We start from the raw sequence: 12,464 nt of genomic DNA on the forward strand, positions 1-12,464 counted from the left end.
GAATGTTGAGTTTTAGGCCAAATTTTCACTCTTCTCTTTCACTTTCATCAAGAGACTCTTTAGTTCTTCGCTTTCTGCCATAAGTGTGGTGTCATCTGCATATCTTAGGTTGTTGATATTTTCCCCAGCATTCTTGATTCCAGTTTGTGCTTCATCTAGCCGAGTGTTTCTCATGATGCACTCTGCATATAAGTTAAGTAAACAGAGTGACAATATACAGCCTTGATGTACGCCTTTTCCTATTTGGGACCTGTGTGTTATTCCATGTCCAGGTCTAACTATTGCTTCCTGACTTGCATATAGATTTCTCAGGAGGCAGGTCAGATGGTCTGGTATTCACATCTCTTTAAGAATTTTCCACAATTTGTTGTGATCCACACAAGAGCTTTGGCTTAGTCAATAAAGCATAAGTAGATGTTTTTCTGGAACTCTGTTGCTTTCTCAATGATCCAAGAGATGTTGGCAATTTGATCACTGGTTCCTCTACCTTTTCCAAATTGAGCTTGAAACATCTGGAAGTTCACTGTTCACGTATTGTTGAAGCCTGGCTTGGAGAATTTTGAGCATCACTTTACTAATGTGTGAGATGAGTGTAACTGTGTGGTAGTTTGAGCATTCTTTCTCATTGCCTTTTGGGGTCAAACTATGGTGAAGGTAAATGGCAACCTCCTTCAAAAGGTCCCACGCACACACTGCTACACTCAGTGCCCCAACCCTACAGCAGGCTACTGCAGACCCACACCTCTGCCGGAGACTCCTGGTCATTCACGGGCAATTCTGGGTCAGTCTCTTCTGCAGTCACTGCTCCTTTCTCCTGGGTCCTGATGTGCACAAGGTTCATTTTGTGCCCTCCAAGAGTCTATTTTCCCAGCCCTGTGTAAGTTCTGGCAGCTCTATGGTGGGGTTAATGGTGACCTCCTCCAATAGGGCTTATGCCATACCAAGTCTGCTGCACCCAGAGCCCCTTCCTCTGCGGCAGGCCACTGCTGACCCGTACCTCCCCAGGAGATGCTCAAACACAGTTCTGTCTCAGTCTCTGTGGGGTCTCTGGGTCCCGGTGTGCACAAGGTTTGTTTGAGCCCTTTGAGTATCTCTGGTGGGTATGGGGTTTGAGTCTAAATGTGACTTCGCCCCTCCTACTGTCTTGCTGGGGCTTCTCCTTTGCCCTTGGACATGGGGTATCTCCTTACAGCCTCTCCAGTGCCGTGCAGCCACTGCTCCAGCGCCATGCAGCACATCACTTCATGGAAAATAGATGGGAAACAGTGGAAACAGTGACAGACTTTATTTTCCTGGGTTCCTAAATCACCGCAGATGGTGACTGCTGCCATGAAATGAAAAGATGCTTGTTCCTTGGAAGAAAAGCTATAACCAACCTAGACAGCATATTAAAAAGCAGAGACATTACTTAGCCAACAAAAGTCCATCTAGTCAAACCTATGGTTTTACCTGTAGTCATGTACATGTGAGAGTTGGACCATAATGGAAGCTGAGCACTGAACAATTGATGCTTCTAAAGTGTGGTGTTGGAGAAGACTCTTGAGAGTCTCTTGGACAGCAAGGAGATCCAGTCAGTCCATCCTAAAGGAAATCAGTCCTGAATATTCGTTGGAAGGACTGATGCTGAACCTGAAACTCCAATACTTTAGCCACTTGCTGCGAAGTACTGACTCATTTGAAAAGACCCTGACACTGGGAAAGATTGAAGGTGGGAGGAGAAGGAGATGACAGAGAATGAGAGGGTTGGATGGCATCACCGAGACAATGGACATGAGTTTGAGTAAGCCCCATGAGTTGGTGATGGACAGGGAATCCTGGTGTGCTGAAATCAATGGGGTTGCAGAAAGTTGAACACAATTGAGCAACTGAACTGAACTGACACATTCCTTTTTATCTTTCCTTTTAAATTTGATATGTTAATATTTCTTTACATCTTTACAAAAATGTTTTATTTTGTAATGGTTTTAGATTTATATTAAGTTGTAAAAATAGTAATTTTTCTCTGTGGTCTGTGCCTAGCTTCCCCCATTGATAACATTTTATATAACCACATTTATATGTTTATATAACATTTTATATAATCACAGAGTACAGTGAGCAAAAGCAGGAATTGACATTGGCACAATAATTTTGACTAAAGATCTCATTCAGATTTTGCTAGCTTTTATTTTTACACAAACTCACTGTGTGTATGTATATATGTTTTTTAAAATTTAACCTTCAGTGTGCTTATATTTGTATTTCTTCTTTGGGGAATGAAATAAATATCTTTTCATAAGGTTAAACATCATTTTCACTTTTTTGTCTGTTCGTGTATTTTACTCATTTTTCTGATTTTCAGATGTTGTTCATTATTAAGTTGTTAAGTTTTGTCTGACTGTTTGTGACCTCATGAACTGCACCATGCCAGGATTCCCTGTTCTTCACTCTTTCCCAGAGTTTGCTCAAAGTCATGTCCACTGAGTTCGTGATGCTATCTATCCATCTCATTTTCTGCTGCCCCATTCTTCTCTTGCCCTCAGTCTTTCTGAACATCAGGGTCTTTTCCAATGAGTTGGCTCTTTGCATGAGGTGGCCAAAGTATTGGAGCTACAGCTTCAGCATCAGTCCTTCTAATGAGTATTCAGACTTGATTTCCTTTAAGATTTATGGGTTTGATCTCCTTTCAGTCCAAGGAACTCAGCTGTATTTATGGTCCCACTCTCACGTCTGTGCATGACTACTGGAGAAACCATAAATTTGACTATGCAGACCTTTGTTGGCACATTGATGCCTCTGTTTTTTAATACACTGTCTAGGTCTATCATAGCTTTTCTTCCAAGGAGCAAGCACCTTTGAATTTTGTGGCTGCAGTTACCATCTGCAGCGATTTTGGAGCCCAAGAAAATATAATCTGCACTGTTTCCACTCCCCCCCCACCAGTCTGTTTGCCATGAAGTGATGGGGCTGGGTGCCACGATCTTAGTTTTTTGAATGTTGAGTTTTAAGCCACCTTTTTCACATTCCTCTTTCATGCTCATCCAAAAGCTCTTTAGTGCCTCTTTTCTGTTTGCCATTAGAATGGTATTATCTGCATATATGAGGTTGTTTATTTCTCCGGGCAATTTTGATTTCAGCTTGTGATTCATTCAGCCTGTTATTTTGCATGATGTACTCTGCGTAAAAGTTTTCATATGACTTACCACAAATTTCAAGGGTTATTTAAATCTTAGAGAGTAAACTCCTTATTTGGTAGCCATGCTTCAATATTTATTTACACCATCAATGATTATTAAATATTTAGATCATATCCAAATTTTTATATTAAAAATGATACAGTTAACATCCTAATGGATTCCTTGTCATGTCCTAAATATAAATTTTAAGGAATCAGGTAGTTTGGTTAAAGTGTAGGCACATTTTAAAATGTTTTTGTCATGTTGTGTCCCTTAATTTTGAGAGATATTTCCAGTTTAAACTGTTTTCAACAGCATGCACCTTTACCAAAAACTAGAATCAGAGATTTAAAAAAAAAAAAACAAAAAACTTACTTGAAAGGTGCCTCTAATTCTTTGATTAACAGGGATTCTAAGCTTTTCTTCCTCAGATAATTATTTGTGTTTTTCTTATGATGGAATGCCTATTAATGTTCTTTGCCCCTTTAAAATTGAAATGATTATTTCTTATTGATTTCTACAAGCTGTTCGAATGTAAAATGACAAATTTTCTATCATACATGTCAATTTTCTCTGCTCTAGTTGTGTCTTTTAATTTTGTTTTTGCTCTTTATGTTGTATAAATCTTAAAATATCTATAATTATTGTTATCAGTCTTTATACACCCAAAGAAATACTCTTTCTAATTAATTCATTTCTTTTACCCATCATTATATGTAGAACTTATTGGCTTGCCATGAATATTAGGTAGAACTCTGTTTCTCCGATTAATTTATGAAGTTTGCCATGGGTTCTCTAGAAGGCAATGGTTTTGTATTTTAGCCCAAATTTACACTGTTTCTACCCAGAAAACCCATCAGTAAAAATTGTTTTGTATTTTCCCATCCCATAAATACTGAAATTTATCTTACACATTTGCTATAAAGTTACTTAAATTATTAAATCACTAAAAATTCACTAATTTAGAATTTCATATGTTTTTCTTCTTCCCTTCACTCTCAATCTGTAATTAGAACTCAGATCATCTTGGTCTCACAAAAATTCAAGAGAAGTGTTTGTATTAAAAATAGTGTTGTAGTGTTGACATTTTCTTTATCAGTCATTTTGTTTTAATTGGAGGATAATTGCTTTACAATATTGTGTTGATTTCTGCTGTGTAATAGTAGAAGTCTGTCATATGTGTGTGTGTGTATATATATATATATATATATATGTATGACCAACCTAGATAGCATATTCAAAAGCAGAGACATTACTTTGCCAACAAAGGTCCGTCTAGTCAAGGCTATGGTTTTTCCAGTGGTCATGTATGGATGTGAGAGTTGGACTGTGATGAAAGCTGAGTGAGCACCGAAGAATTGATGCTTTTGAACTGTGGTGTTGGAGAAGACTCTTGAGAGTCCCTTGGACTGCAAGGAGATCCAACCAGTCCATTTGGAAGGAGATCAGCCCTGGGTGTTCTTTGGAAGGAATGATGCTAAAGCTGAAACTCCAGGACTTTGGCCACCTCATGCGAAGAGTTGACTCATTGGAAAAGACTCTGATGCTGGGAGGGATTGGGGGCAGGAGGAGAAGGGGACGACCGAGGATGAGATGGCTGGATGGCATCACCGACTCGATGGGTGTGAGTCTGAGTGAACTCTGGGAGCTGGTGATGGACAGGGAGGCCTGGCGTGCTGCGATTTATGGGGTCGCAAAGAGTTGGACATGACTGAGCGACTGAACTGAACTGATACCCCTCCCTCTTGAGCTTTCCTTCCCCTTCCCATCCCACCCCTGTAGGCTTTCACAGAGCACCAGCCTGGGCTCCCTGTGTTAAAAAGCAGCTTCATACTAGTTATCTGTCTTATACATGGTAGTGTGGGGCCTCCCAGGTGGCACTAGTGGTAAAGAACCCGCTTGCCAAAGCAGGGGACATAAGAGACTAGGGTTCGACCCCGGGTCTGGAAGATCCCCTGGAGTAGGAAACGCAACCACTCTAGTATCTTGCCTGGAGAATCTCATAGAGGAGATAGAAGAGTCTGTGGGCTACAGTCCATGGGGTTGCAAAGAGTTGCAACCCTTCATGACTTTGTGACTTCACTTCATGGCTGAAGTGACTTAGCACATGGTAATGTGTATATGTCAGTGCTACTTTCTCAATTTATCCTCAGTCATTTTAAGTGTTATTGACTTCAGTCACTGCTGTTGAAATTTCTTCTAGGCTGAACCCAGCCTAACCTTCCACCTGCTTTTTACCTGGGGGAAAGCAGAACAAAACAATATGGACAAAAATATTAACTTTCTCCTACCATCTTGTCCCTAGGAACAGATCTCATAGTCAGATTGAAGAGGCAGGGCTGTTCTACATCTGGTCTAGCCATTTACCTTTTCCTTTAATTTTTTTTTTAAAATTTTATTGTAGCAAGAGCACTTAACATGAGATCTATACTCAATGGGTAGATATGAACTCTGAAGGGTTTCAGCTGGACTATCAGTTTGAAAGTATCTCAGTGTATCTTTTTAGTGCTAAACTCAATTTGTATTTGATGCTTTAATTTAACCTCCTGTGAATTTAGACTCAAGTAATGCAAATTTTCAAATCTCAATTTCCTATCTTCCTTTCAGTGTTTCCTTTCTGCTTTCTTTGGATCAGCTGTCTTCCTCTTCTCAAGAAAACATTTTACTGATAGTGTAAAATTAAAACTTTTCAAGGATTTCAAGGAAAAAAGGATCACCTCTGTAATTAGTTATCCACCTTTTTTTTTTTTTTAAACTTTACACGATCTGACAGTGTAATCTTACTTTTGTCATGTACAGTCCTTGGGATTTCAAGGCAATTACTTAACCTTTCTGATCCTATTTTCTTAATCAATAAAGTGGATTGAAAACAGCTTATCTTTTAAGGTGACAGTGAGGATTAACTGAGGTACTTCAGTTAAATTTTTAAAAAAATTAGGTGATTACATGTGCAGGGTATGTTGCTAAGGTATTAAAATTAGGAATGTAAGCATTCAGCCCCTAGGCGATTTTAGACAAATAAAGAATCTGGAAAGAGTTTAAGGGTTTCAAAAAGACTGGTCTAGGAGGCCAATGTAGTTTCAATTTCATTATTTTTGCTAATAATATGAAAAAAGTATCTTGCCATTCTATTTAAATGTCTGTTTTATCATTAGTTTAATGGAGAGCTTTAATTCTATTCATCTAATGTAAGAAGGTCAAGTTTCTCAGATAGTCTCTGCTATTTGTAAAATAAGAGCCAAAAATATTAAAAAAAGAAGTTTGAGAATAGCTGATTCTACATTTGTGAGTTTATCTCGGTTGGGTAAGGAAACAGAACCAGAGATACTCAGAAAAGTGAGAGTGTTGGTCACTCTGTCTTAACTCTTTGTGACCCCATTGTAAGCTCCTCTGTCCATGGAATTCTGCAGGCAAGAATGCTAGAGTGGGTAGCCATTTCTTTCTCCGGGGATCTTCCCAACCCAGGGAGCAAACCCAGGCTTCTCACACTGCAGGCAGATTCTTTACCATCTGATACCAGGGAACCTCACAGTTTAGTGATTAGAGTAGGGCTAGGTCCAGGTTCCTTGTTGTTTTACATTTAAAACATTTCCACAGGTACATCAAAATTGCTGAATTTTTTTCTGCCAGAAACACTATTAAGATAGTGAGGTCAGACTTTTTCAGGTAAGTAAAACAATTTTAAAAAATCAGGTCTTCTAATTTTTGAAAAAGGTCTTCTCTATGAGTGGGGCTAATTTTCAGCATCTACTTACTTTTTAACATATACCAGTGAGCTGTAGTCATTTGAAGTTTACCTTTAAATGGGAGGCTATAATCAGAAATAATTTGAGCTCCACATATTATAGATACGTATTGAAAGTGTCAGTTCTGTGCAAAAAGTCTTTAAATAAGAAAAATTACGCACAAAATTCTCTTTATAACTATCCTTTAACAAAATGCAATTGTAATAACATAAAAATTACAGAGGAATATAGCCTATATTGTGATCTAATCTAAAGATTCCTATTACCAAAGCAATATACAAATTCAAGAATGAACATTCCTAAGTTTTATATAAAACCATGAAAGATCCTGGATAACAAAGCAATGTTTAGAAAGAAGAACAATGCTGGGTGCATCATGCTCTCTGATTTCAAACTATACTACAGAGCTATATAATTAAAACAATATGTTATTGGCATAAAAACAGACACATGGATCAACAGACCACAGTAGAGAATCCAGAAATAAATCTATGCATGTATGTTAATTAATTCACAACAAAGGAGCAAAGAATATACAATGGGGAAATTATAGTCTCTTCAATAAATGGTATTGGGAAAACTAGACAGACACATGAAAGAGAATGAAAGTAGATCACTATCTTATACCATACACAAAAATTTTAAATAGAATTAAATACTAGAATGCAAAGCCTGAAACTATAAAACATAGAAGGAAACATAGTCTGTAAAGCCTGAAACCATAAAATATATTTTAAAAATGCATAGGCTGTAAGCATGTTAACATTAGTCCTGGACATGAGTTTTTTCTTTTTTGAATTTGACACCAAAAGTAATGGCAACAAAAGCAAAAATAAAATGAATGAGACTACAACAAACCAAAATGATTCTGTATAACAAAGGAAACCATCAACAAAAAGGCAAACTATGAATGAGAAAAAATATTTGTGAATCATGTATCTGAGAAAAGGCTAATATCTGGAATCTATGAAGAACTCATAGGACTCAAAGAAGAAACCAGACAATTCAATTTAAAAATGGATAAAAGATCTAACTATATATATATATTTTGAAGAAGACTTTCACATGGCCAACAGGCAAGTAAAAAGTTGCTCTACATCTTTACTCATCAAGGAAGCACAAATTGGAACCACAATGAGGTACCGTCTCATACCTGTTAGAGTGGCTATTTTAAAAACTAAAAATAAAAATACTCAAGAGAATATGGAGAAAGGGGACCCTCAAGTACTGTTGATGGGATTCTAAATTTGTGCAACCACCATGGAAAAAAGTCTAGAGCTTTCTCAAAAAAATATTACAGAACTACCATATGATACAGCAGTTCCTCTTTTGGGTATTTGCGTGAAGGAAACAAAACCACTAATTTGAAAAGCTATTTGCACCCCCATGATGTTCATTACATCATTATTTACCATAGCCAAGATATGAAAACAAAGTATCTATCATCAATGGACGAGTAGGTAAGGAAACTATAATATACATACATATATCATTATATATATTGTAATATTATTCAGCCATAAAAATGATACAATCTTGCCATTTGTGACAGCATGAATGGACCTTGAGAGTTTTATACTAAGGGAAATAACTCAGAGAAAGACAAGTACACTATCATCTTTCTTTTATATGGAATCTAAATAATAAAGAATAAACAAGCTTTTAGATACAGAGAATGGATTAGTGGTTGCCAGAGGCATGGTGTGAAAGGTGAGAGAAATAGGTGAGCTGTCTTCATTTTTTTCTTAGTTTGAATAAGTTTAATTAAAAATTATTAAATTGTCCCACAGTAAAGTAGATTTGACAAAACATTATGTTGAAATTTGACCTCAGATGTTCTGTTTATCAGTTTGCTTTTCTTTATTTGGTTTCTTAGATCCTTGTACTTTGGGTTACCAGAAATGTAGCTTTGGGGAATAAATATTTTAAAAGTCTTGACAAAATATATGATGGAATGCTAACATGTAGAATGTCCTAGAACAATATATAATGAAATGTTGATATCTATGGAAGGCACCTACTTTCCATGAAGTTCCACAGCAATATTTTGTGCACAGAGCTACCTAGATAGGGGTTCATGTGCATTGTTCTGGGCTCTTGTCATGATTTAAGGGGAGCTTTCACAACGTCCAGTGCCCTTGGTGTCCAATGAATGAAGGAAGGGGATGTCCTCAAATTCCTTATAGTGGGACTCCTCTGAGCTGGCATGGATCTTGACTTCCATATGGAACACTACATCTACAAAAGGAAAGGTGATAATGTCTTACATCATAAATCTGAAGAAAATCTGAGGGAAGCTTCCGCTGAAAGCTTATGCCATTGTTCCCGTGAAAAACCTGGCTGATGTCAATTTCCTCCAGGAATACTGACCAGAGAGTGGGGCTGATGTTTGCTGCTGCCACTAGAGCTACTCATATTGCTGGCTGTTTCACTTCTGGAACCTTCACTCACCAGATCCAGACAGCCTTCTGGGAACTGCTAGCCTTCTGAGAACAACCTTTGGGAGGTTACTGATCCCATTAGACCACCAGCCTCTCAGAGGGATGTCTTATGCTAACCTGCCCACCTTGCTCTGTGTAACAGACTCTCTTCTGCACTTTGTGGACATTGCCATCCTAGGCAGCAACAAGGGAGCTCACTCAGTGGATCTGAGTGGTGGATGCTAGCCCAGGAGGTTCTGCACATGTGTGGTACCATTTCCATGGGAGTAACATCATAGGAGGTCACACCTCATCTCTAGTTCTACAGAGAGCCTGAAGAGATTGAAAAGCAAGAATGAGCCACTGCTGAAAAGGCAGAGTGACCAAGCAGGAACTGTTTGGGGTTAATAGGCTGGTCCAGCACCTGAGTTAACTGCTATTCAATTGAGATCACAGAGGTATCTAGAGGTTCAGATGTTCTGGGGCCAGTTCAGCAGTGCCTATGGCAGGTGAGGGTGCTCAGCCTATCACTGAAGACTGGTCTACATCCCATACTGCTCAGGTCACTGAATTGACAGATACAAGCCTGAGTAGCCTGAAGTGATTCATTCAGACTTTAAAATAGAAAATAAAATAGAAATAAGTTTGAGAGAAACTGTTTCTTTAAAAAAAAAAAAAAGGAATTCATGCACATATAGAAAAAAACACCCCTGAACTTTCATTGTTCTGTCCCTCTTGAACAAAACTACAGTGATCATTGTCTTAGTTAATTGATGTTTATTATTTTAAAATCAGATATGTTAACAGAAGCTGTTACATCTTCTCATGTGCAACTCTTTATGCCAAGATTACGATTTTTAATCTCAATTGCAAAAAAAGTAAACTGGTGTCTCTTAGAGAAGATTTTATTCTATTCTTGGACGGAGATAATTCATGGGCATAAAACCTTCTATCATTACCAAAAATAAGGGAAGTTTAAAAAATGTATCAAGACAATTTCTAAATAGATGCATAATCTAGCTGAAGGAGTTGGTCATCAGCTAAGAGAAAAAAAATGTAAGCTTGAAATCTTAAGTAATGGAAACATTTCAAGCCTATTAAAGGCCATAAATTAAAAATGAAACTTAAAAAGTGAAAATAAAATACACACTGGAGTAGTTGTAATGCCAAAAATGGAAAACCATGATAGATGGTAGATGGTTGGTTTTTTGATTTTCAGTTCAATTCAGTTCAGTTCAGTCGCTCAGTCGTGTCCGACTCTTTGCAACCCCATGAATCCCAGCATGCCAGGCCTCCCTATTCATCACCATCTCCTGGAGTTCACTCAGACTCATGTCCATCGAGTCCGTGATGCCATCCAGCCATATCATCCTCTGTCGTCCCCTTCTCCTCCTGCCCCCAATCTCTCCCAGCATCAGAGTCTTTTCCAATTTGTCAACTCTTCTCATGAAGTGGCGAAAGTACTGGAGCTTCAGCCCCAGCATCATTTCTTCCACAGAATCCCAGGGTTAATCTCCTTCAGAATGGACTGGTTAGATCTCCTTGCAGTCCAAGGGACTCTCAAGAATCTTCTCCAACACCACAGTTCAAAAGCATCAATTCTTCGGTGCTCAGCCTTCTTCACAGTCCAACTCTCACATCCATACATGACCACAGGAAAAACCATAGCCTTGACTAGACGGACCTTAGTCGGCAAAGTAATGTCTCTGCTTTTGAATATGCTATCTAGGTTGGTCATAACTTTTCTTCCAAGGAGTAAGCGTCTTTTAATTTAATGGCTGCAGTCACCATCTGCAGTGATTTTGGAGCCCCCCAAAATAAAGTCTGACACTGTTTCCACTGTTTCCCCATTTATTTCCCATGAAGTGATGGGACTGGATGTTTTCTGAATGTTGAGCTTTAAGTGAACTTTTTCACTCTTCTCTTTCACTTTCATCAAGAGGCTTTTTAGTTCCTCTTCACTTTCTGCCATAAGGGTGGTGTCATCTGCATATCTGAGGTTATTGATATTTCTCCCAGCAATCTTGATTCCAGCCTGTGTTTCTTCCAGTCCAGCGTTTCTCATGATGTACTCTGCATATAAGTTAAATAAGCAGGGTGACAATATACAGCCTTGACGTACTCTATTTCCTATTTGGAACCAGTCTGTTGTTCCATGCCCAGTTCTAACTGTTGCTTCCTGACCTGCATACAGACTTCTCAAGAGGCAGGTTAGGTGGTCTGGTATTCCCATCTCTTTCAGAATTTTCCACAGTTTCTTGTGATCCACACAGTCAAAGGCTTTGGCATAGTCAATAAAGCAGAAATAGATGTTTTTCTGGAACTCTCTTGCTTTTTCCATGATCCAGCAGATGTTGGCAATTTGATCTCTGGTTCCTCTGCCTTTTCGAAAACCAGCTTGAACATCAGGGAGTTCACGGTTCACATGTTGCTGAAGCCTGGCTTGGAGAATTTTGAGCATTACTCTACTAGCATGTGAGATGAGTGCAATTGTGCAGTAGTTTGAGCATTCTTTTGCATTGCCTTTCTTTGGAATTGGAGTGAAAACTGACCTTTTCCAATCCACTGCTGGCCACTGCTGAGTTTTCCAAATTTGCTGGCATATTGAGTGCAGCACTTTCACAGCATCATCTTTCAGGATTTGAAACAGCTCAACTGCAATTCCATCACCTCCACTAGCTTTGTTCGTAGTGATGCTTTCTAAGGCCCACTTGACTTCACTTTCCAAGATGTCTGGCTCTAGATTAGTGATCACATCATCATGATTATCTGGGTCGTGAAGATCTTTTTTGTACAGTTCTTCCGTGTATTCTTGCCATATCTTCTTAATATCTTCTGCTTCTGTTAGGTCCATACTATTTCTGATTTTAATAATTTTAGTACATGTGTATATATATTCTACATATACATATATCTTTGCAATGTTTAAGTATAATTATACGTATATATGTATACATATATTGCAAAGACACACACACACACACACACGTAAAATTATTAGAGAAGGAAATGGCAACCCACTCCAGGATTCTTGCCTGGAGAATCCCATGGATGGAGGAGCCTGGTGGGCTACAGTCCACTGGGTCACAAGGAGTCAGACACGACTGAGCGACTTTATATATAATTATTACTGATAAGCAAGA

The 12,464-nt window shown here is 38.4% G+C and overlaps 1 protein-coding gene and 1 pseudogene across 1 annotated transcript in view; both read left to right on the top strand.

The window, feature by feature from the left end:
- ZNF804B (zinc finger protein 804B) overlaps nt 1-12,464 on the top strand; it is a 562,747-nt gene that overhangs the window by 77,887 nt on the left and 472,396 nt on the right. The gene's annotated exons all lie outside the window — the stretch shown is intronic.
- On the top strand, nt 9,054-10,578 carry LOC120877462 (annotated as a pseudogene).

Source organism: Oryx dammah, unplaced genomic scaffold (genome assembly GCF_014754425.2).
Source record: "Oryx dammah isolate SB20612 unplaced genomic scaffold, SCBI_Odam_1.1 HiC_scaffold_18, whole genome shotgun sequence".
NCBI lineage: Eukaryota > Metazoa > Chordata > Mammalia > Artiodactyla > Bovidae > Oryx > Oryx dammah.